At 34.1% G+C, this 7,503-nt stretch overlaps 1 non-coding gene across 1 annotated transcript; it reads right to left on the bottom strand.

Annotated features, from left to right (window-relative positions):
- Positions 1-832: 832 nt before the first annotated feature.
- Positions 833-939, bottom strand: LOC136225114 (small nucleolar RNA R71). Its single transcript, XR_010686848.1, has one exon. It is a non-coding gene; the product is annotated as a small nucleolar RNA R71 (small nucleolar RNA).
- Between the last annotated feature and the right edge of the window lie 6,564 nt (positions 940-7,503).

Genomic DNA, 7,503 nt, shown 5'->3' with positions numbered 1-7,503 from the left:
GGAAAAAAGGGACCCCCGACGGGGCCGCGTTTATATATATATAATAAAAATATATTTAAACAAACAAAATACACCTTATGTTAACCAAAACCAATAACGATTTTCATCGAAAATGATTTTTGTCAAAATCGATTTTATAAAATTAACTTTTACAAAATCGATCCCTTTACAAAACTATCTATATTTTTGGATTGCTCGAATACCAAAACAAAACCCTTATCGACCCGAGATTTTATTAATAATAAAATTAATAAGAAAAGGGCATGAAATATCCCGAACTCGGCGAGACGATTTAAGATTTCATTCGCGGAACCAATTCGCCCGTCATCTCGATTCAATTTCCGAAGTCGATCAAACCGGTCTCCATGGTTCCTTTGAACAACGTTTTTTTATTTATTATTTTTATTGACTCATATTTTAATCGACTGATTCGGATCCCTTTTTATAATTTTTCTTCATCGGTCCTCCGACCCCGGTGTCTACAGCTACGCCAAGAGTGGTCGGTGTGACGAACAGCATAGTTAGACCCCAAATAAATGCCAACCAATTTGAAATTAAGCCAACATTGCTTAATATGTTACAAAATAACGTAACATTTTATGGGTTACCTAACGAAAATCCTAACACCCATTTGACAAATTTCTTAGAAATTTGTGACACTTTTAAAATACCAAATGTGACTGCGGAAGCAATCAACCTTCGCCTTTTTCCTTTTACTTTGAAGGATCGAGCCAAAGAGTGGTTGACTTCTATGCCAGCCGCAACATTTGAAACTTGGGAGCAATTAGCCCAAGCCTTTTTATCAAAAAATTTTCCTTTAGCAAAAACCGCAAGAGTCATAAAAGAGTTAACATCTTTTTCTCAAAATGATAATGAAACTCTTTATGAGGATTGGGAACGTTTTAAAGAACTTCAACGTTTATGCCCACACCACCAATTGCCCACTGAACTTTTAATGCAAACATTTTATAATGGATTAAATCCTGCAACTAGAGGTTCATTAGATGCTATGTCCGGAGGGTTATTCATGAAGAAAACGTCAGCCCAAGCCAGAGAACTTTTGGAGGAAATGGCAATCAACAGTAGTATGTGGCCCGCGGAGCGTGGACACGTACCAATGGCGAAACCATCATCCTCAACTACGTCATTAGTTAAAGGTATAGTGAATCTTGATCCAGTTGCGATGTTGCAAGCCCAATCGCACAAAATTGATAGGTTTATGACACCGTATGATCCTAATGGTCAGCCAATCCAAACGGATGTAGATTATGAAGGGATGAGCGAAATTGAACAGGTAAATTTTGTCCAAGGACAAAACCAAACTAATAACCCTTATTCCAATACATATAATCCTAGATGGAGAAATCATCCTAACTTTAACTGGAGAGATAATAATAATAATGCTAATGCTAATCAAAATCGTACAACCAATTATCAAAATCAATCAAGAGATACGATTAGCACTTTATCTTCTAAAATCGATAAATTTATTGATGCTATGAGCGGAAAAATAAGTAATCACGACGATGGTTTTAAACGGATCGAGAATAAATTCGATCAGCTTATTAAAAACCAATCATCTAGCATCCATAATTTGGAGGTTCAAATTGGACAACTCGCTAAATGAATTCCATCCCGCAAAGAGGGAAGTCTTCCCAGCCATACGGAAGAAAATCCAAAAGAGCATGTTAAGGCAATCACTCTTCGTTCAGGGAAAAATTACTTAGGTCCGGAAATGCCCGGAAATTCAACTTTACCAGGAATTGATTTATCAAAATCCAAAGAAGATATGTTAAATCAAAAAGATACACCAATTGACCAGAGTACAAAAACTTTTGTACCCAAACCACCTTTTCCACACAAAGTCCGAAATAAGGACTATGACAAACAACTTTTAACATTTTTAGACAAACTTAAAAATTTGCATATTAATTTGACGTTTATGGATGCAATTACGCAAATTCCCAATTATGGTAAATTCCTAAAAGATTTAATTTCAAAGAAAATCAGTTGGGAAGGAATTTCATCCATTTCACTAACCGAAGATTGCAGTTCAATTGTGTCGAGTAATTTTCCCACTAAACTCAAAGATCCCGGATGTTTTACCATTCCGTGTAAATTGAGAGATATTGAATTCCCAAGTTGTCTTTGTGATTTAGGAGCAAGAATAAACTTGATGCCATTATCAATTTTTAATAAGTTAGGCTTAGAAGAAGATATCAAACGTACCAATATGGTTTTACAATTAGCAGATCAAACCACTAAAAGACCATATGGTATAATCGAGGATGTTTTAGTTAAAGTTGATAAATTTATTTTTCCAACCGATTTCGTTATATTAGATTTTGCATATAACGTTAATTGTCCGCTAATCTTTGGTAGACTGTTTATGAACACGGGACGTGCTCTAGTTGATGTGTCGGAAGGGAAAGTAGTTTTAAGAATAGGAGACGATAAGATCGAGTTTGATATGAACTAAACGATGAAATATCCTATGGAGGATTTCGCTTGTATGAAACTTGATTTAGTTGAAGAATGTGTAAATGATATTGTTCAAAAAGAGGAAATAATAGAACCTATAATGAGTGAAGAATTAGAAGATAAGGACCCAGAGCCTTTGATTCAAGAAGATGGACCAGTTCCGCCTTCGATTATAGTTCCACCTAAATTAGAACTTAAGGAATTACCGAACCATTTGAGGTACGCTTTCTTAGGCGATTCTCTACCTATAATTATCTCTAACAAATTAACACAGGTTCAAGAAGAGAAATTGAAAGAAGTTGTTAGAAATAGGATAGGAAGTATGAGATGACAAATTTCAGACTTAAAAGGAATTAATCCTAGCATTGTAATGCACAGAATTCACTTAGAAGAAGATAAGCCGCCTAAAGCGGATAGGCAAACACGCCTCAATCCGAATATGAAAGAAGTAGTCAAAAATGAGATTACTAAACTTCTAGACAATGGAATCATTTATCCTATTTCGGATAGTGAATGGGTTAGTCCAATCCATTGTGTACCTAAAAAGGGAGGCATAACAGTTGTAAGGAATGACGAAGGAGAATTAATACCTACACGAACCACCACCGGTTGGAGGGTTTGTATAGACTATAGGAACCTAAACAAAGCAACTAGGAAAGACCATTTTACTCTACCTTTCATTGATCAAATGATCGAAAGGATATCTGGTCATGCTTTCTATTGTTTTCTAGACGGTTACTCCGGATTCTTTCAAATATATATTTACCCGGATGACCAAGATAAAACAACTTTCACATGTCCTTACGGAACATTTGCATATAGAAGGATGCCCTTTGGTCTATGTAACGCACCAGCAACATTTCAACGTTGTATGACTGCAATTTTTAATGATTTCATTGAAGATATCATGGAAGTTTTTATGGATGATTTTTCCGTTTATGGAGATTCTTTCAATTCATGCTTACAAAATTTGGATAAAGTTTTGTCTAGGTGTGAAGAAACAAATTTAGTATTAAACTGGGAAAAATGTCATTTCATGGTTGACGAGGGAATTGTTTTAGGTCACAAAATATCTGAAAAGAGATTAGAAATGGATAGAGCAAAAACTTCAGTAATAGAAAAATTACCCCCTCCAACTACTGTTAAGGGAATAAGGTCATTTTTAGGACATGCAGGTTTTTACAGGAGATTTATTAAGAATTTTTCTGTAATTTCCAAACCACTTACTTTTAATAAAGATTCGACCTTTGCTTTTAATAAAGATTGCGTTAAAGCTTTCGAAACATTGAAAACAACTTTAGTCAGTGCACCTATTATTGCTAAACCCGAATGGGATTTACCCTTTGAAATTATGTGTGATGCAAGTGACTTAGCCGTCAGATGTGTTTTAGGTCAAAGAAAGGATAAGAAACTTCATGTCATTTATTATGCAAGTCACACACTGTCCGGTGCACAATTGAATTACACCACGACCAAGAATGAAATGTTAGCTGTAGTTTTTGCTTGTGATAAGTTTAGGTCATACTTGTTAGGTTCGAAAGTTATTATTTATACTGATCACGCAGCTTTAAGGTATTTATTTGCTAAAAAAGATGCAAAACCACGTCTAATTAGATGGGTTTTATTGTTACAAGAATTTGATATAGAAATTAAAGACAAAAAGGAGTAGAAAACCTTGTCGCCGATCATCTATCAAGACTCGAAGATGAAAACGGTCCTATAGGTGAAACTATCGGTATACGAGATGATTTTCCCGATGAATATCTCTATCAAATAAAAAGTGTCATGTCAACATGGTATGCCGATATTGCAAATTATCTTGCAGCCAATATTGTTCCGGAAGGATTAACTTTCCAACAAAAGAAGAAATTCTTCTTTGACATTAAACAGTATTTTTGGGAAGATCCTTTCTTATTCAGAACTTGTGGTGACGGGATAATTAGGAGATGGGTTAGTGAAAATGAATATGAATCCATAATGTCAGAATGCCATTCTAGCTCTTATGGAGGACGTAATGGGGTTAGTAAGACAGTAGCTAGAATATTTGAATGTGGTTTCTTTTGGCCTACGATGTTTAAAGACGTCCGTTCATTTATTACTCGTTGTGACAAGTGGCAAAGAACAGGAAATTTAGGAAGGAAAGATGAGATGCCCCTCACAACCATGTTAGAAGTTGAAGTCTTCGACATATGGGAAATAGATTTCATGGGACCTTTTCCCCCTTCTTTTGGTAAAACTTACATATTAGTCGCCGTCGATTATATTTCGAAGTGGGTTGAAGCAATTGCAACCCCAACGAACGATTCTAAAGTGGTTATTGGTTTTCTAGAAGATATATTTTGTAGATTTGGTTGTCCTAGAGTCATTGTTAGTGATGGCGGTACCCATTTTATTAACCGAAGTTTTGATATACTTATGAGGAAATATGGAGTACGCCACCGAGTGGCAACGCCATACCATCCACAATCAAATGGTCAGGCAGAGATATCAAATAGAGAAAACAATTTCATCTTCAAGAAAAGACTGGTCTTGTAAACTCAACAATGCGTTATGGGCATACCGTACTGCATTTAAAACTCAAATAGGAATGACGCCATACCGATTAGTGTATGAGAAAGCATGTCATTTACCAGTCGAATTAGAGCATAAAGCCTATTGGGCTATTAGGGAACTTAACTTTAATTTGCACCAAGCAGGTAAGAAACGTTTGCTCAATTTAAATGAGTTAGATGAGTTCCGTCATCTATCTTACGAAAATGCGAAGATATATAAAGAAAAAGTGAAAAAATGGCACGATGCCAAGATTAAAGTCAAAAACTTTAATATTGGGGATAAGGTGTTGTTATTTAATTCACGACTCCGTTTATTTCCAGGTAAACTTAAGTCTAGATGGATAGGACCATATTTAGTCGTCAAAACATTCGATTATGGTTCTTTAGAACTTGAAGGACCTAACAGAGTTCGTTTCAAAGTTAATGGTAATCGATGCAAAATTTATTACGAAAATGTTTCGAATATAGGAATTGAGTTCGTAACAAGATTATCTGAAGTATAATTCGTTTAGCTTTTCTAACACAACTTATTTTCTTTTATTTTCTTTTAAATTTTTGTTCATTTACATTTTTCATTCTTAATTAATTATTAAATTTTTGTTTTACACATGCCATTTTTATGATTAGATCTTTATATTATGATTTAGATGCATAAATTATGTTTATTTCATGATTTTAAATTTGATTTTAGGTAATTAGTTCGAATTTGAAGATTTAGGCGATTCTCTGCCGAGAATTTGGAATTCTCGGTCGAGAATTCTCCTTTTCAAAATTGTCCAAATAGGTAAGGTTTTTTCTGAACTTACCGAGAATATTTAATTCTCGGCCGAGAATCGAAAAAATAGGTTTCGACGCCTAATTTCCGCAGGGAAATCAGCGTGTCGCGACCGATCGCGACACGCGCGATTTTTGCACCATCAGACGTGAATCATCTTCATCATGTAGACAAACCCTTTTATAAACGAAAAATTAATTTTCTTCAATTCAGAAAGGTATAATTTTATGCCTTTTCGCATTAAAACAACACCTCATTTCATCTTAGCTTATATGGAGTTGGACTCATTAGTCGTTACATGGAGGTTCCAACTTTAACTCATATGGAGGCAGCAAAACGAATAGTTCGATACATCAAAGGTACACTGGATTATGTTTTATTTTACTCTTTCCAGAACAATTTCACATTGTATGGATTCAGTGATAGTGATTGTGGAGGAGATGTTGGTGATAGAAAAAGCACAACTGGTTTTGTGTTTTTTTATGGGAACTGCTGTTTTTGCTTGGAGTTCTAAGAAACAAGCAATTGTTACATTTTCAATATGTGAAGCAGAGTATGTTGCAGCAACTTCTTATGTTTGTCATGCAATATGGTTGACACGGGTGTTAAAAATTTTGAAGTTTGCTCTAGATGGAGCAACTGATGTTTTTGTTGATAATAAGTTTACTAAAGCTTCGAAGTTGGAAGATTTCAGCAGATTGAGAAATGTTCTTGGTGTTACTAAGGGATAAAAAAATTATAAGTTTAAGGGGGTGTGTTGAAATAATAAACTTATAATTAATAACTTTTAATTTGGTTCAGTGTATTATCCATGAGTCATTTCTGTATCTGTATTTATAGGGTGTCCAATAGTCATTTCTGTATCTGTATTTATAGAGAGTTAATGTTGTTTACTAAGAGTCATGTTTGTAATCTATAAATACCTATGAATACAACTAGTAGGACAAGAGAATTTTCTTCCATCAATTATACTCTTCCTCTGTTACCTCTGAAAGTTTATTTATTTGATCCAACATATATATTCTTATTTTTCATAATTATATTAATCTAAAGTTGTTTTCACTATCCAATTATTGTTATAGTTCAATAATTTTTTTGATTTATTCAAATTAACTATAGAATTTAATTTTAAAATTCAAGAGATAGATCAATCAAAGGCATCGGCCATAGAAGCTGACATACAGTTTTGTTATTTTACACCCTAAACTCCAAACCAGATTAAAAACCAAATTTTACACTGAACATCATTGGGTTATGTTATTTTGATTTCATTTTCCTCACCCCTAAGCAAATCCACGTCTCTCAAATTTAATCAAACAATGAAATCGTATAAGAAGAATACACATTACTTTCCAGGAAATGATGTATACTTGGCTCAAAACATCAACTATATCTCCGAACTTTTAAAATTTCAAATTACATATATTCTTGCCCAATTGCATTCAATAACTCAGTATTGTTGTCCGATTGCATCCAATAACCCATATTCCTTATCCAATTACATTCAATATCCTAAATTCTTGTCCAATGGCATTTCATTAACTCCAAAACCTCAATTGTCCCTGGAACTTTCAAAATTTCATAATTATTTGTCTATTTAGCATTTCCTTTTTTACACTTAGTGAGCACTTTGACACGTTACAAAGCATGTCTTTCATTTTGCATCCAACAAATTCTATTTCAAAATAGACGGTT

Source organism: Euphorbia lathyris, chromosome 3 (assembly GCF_963576675.1).
Source record: "Euphorbia lathyris chromosome 3, ddEupLath1.1, whole genome shotgun sequence".
NCBI classification, from domain to species: domain Eukaryota; kingdom Viridiplantae; phylum Streptophyta; class Magnoliopsida; order Malpighiales; family Euphorbiaceae; genus Euphorbia; species Euphorbia lathyris.
The sequence above is the reverse complement of the archived record's forward strand: the minus strand, read 5'-3'. Positions and strand labels throughout refer to the sequence as shown.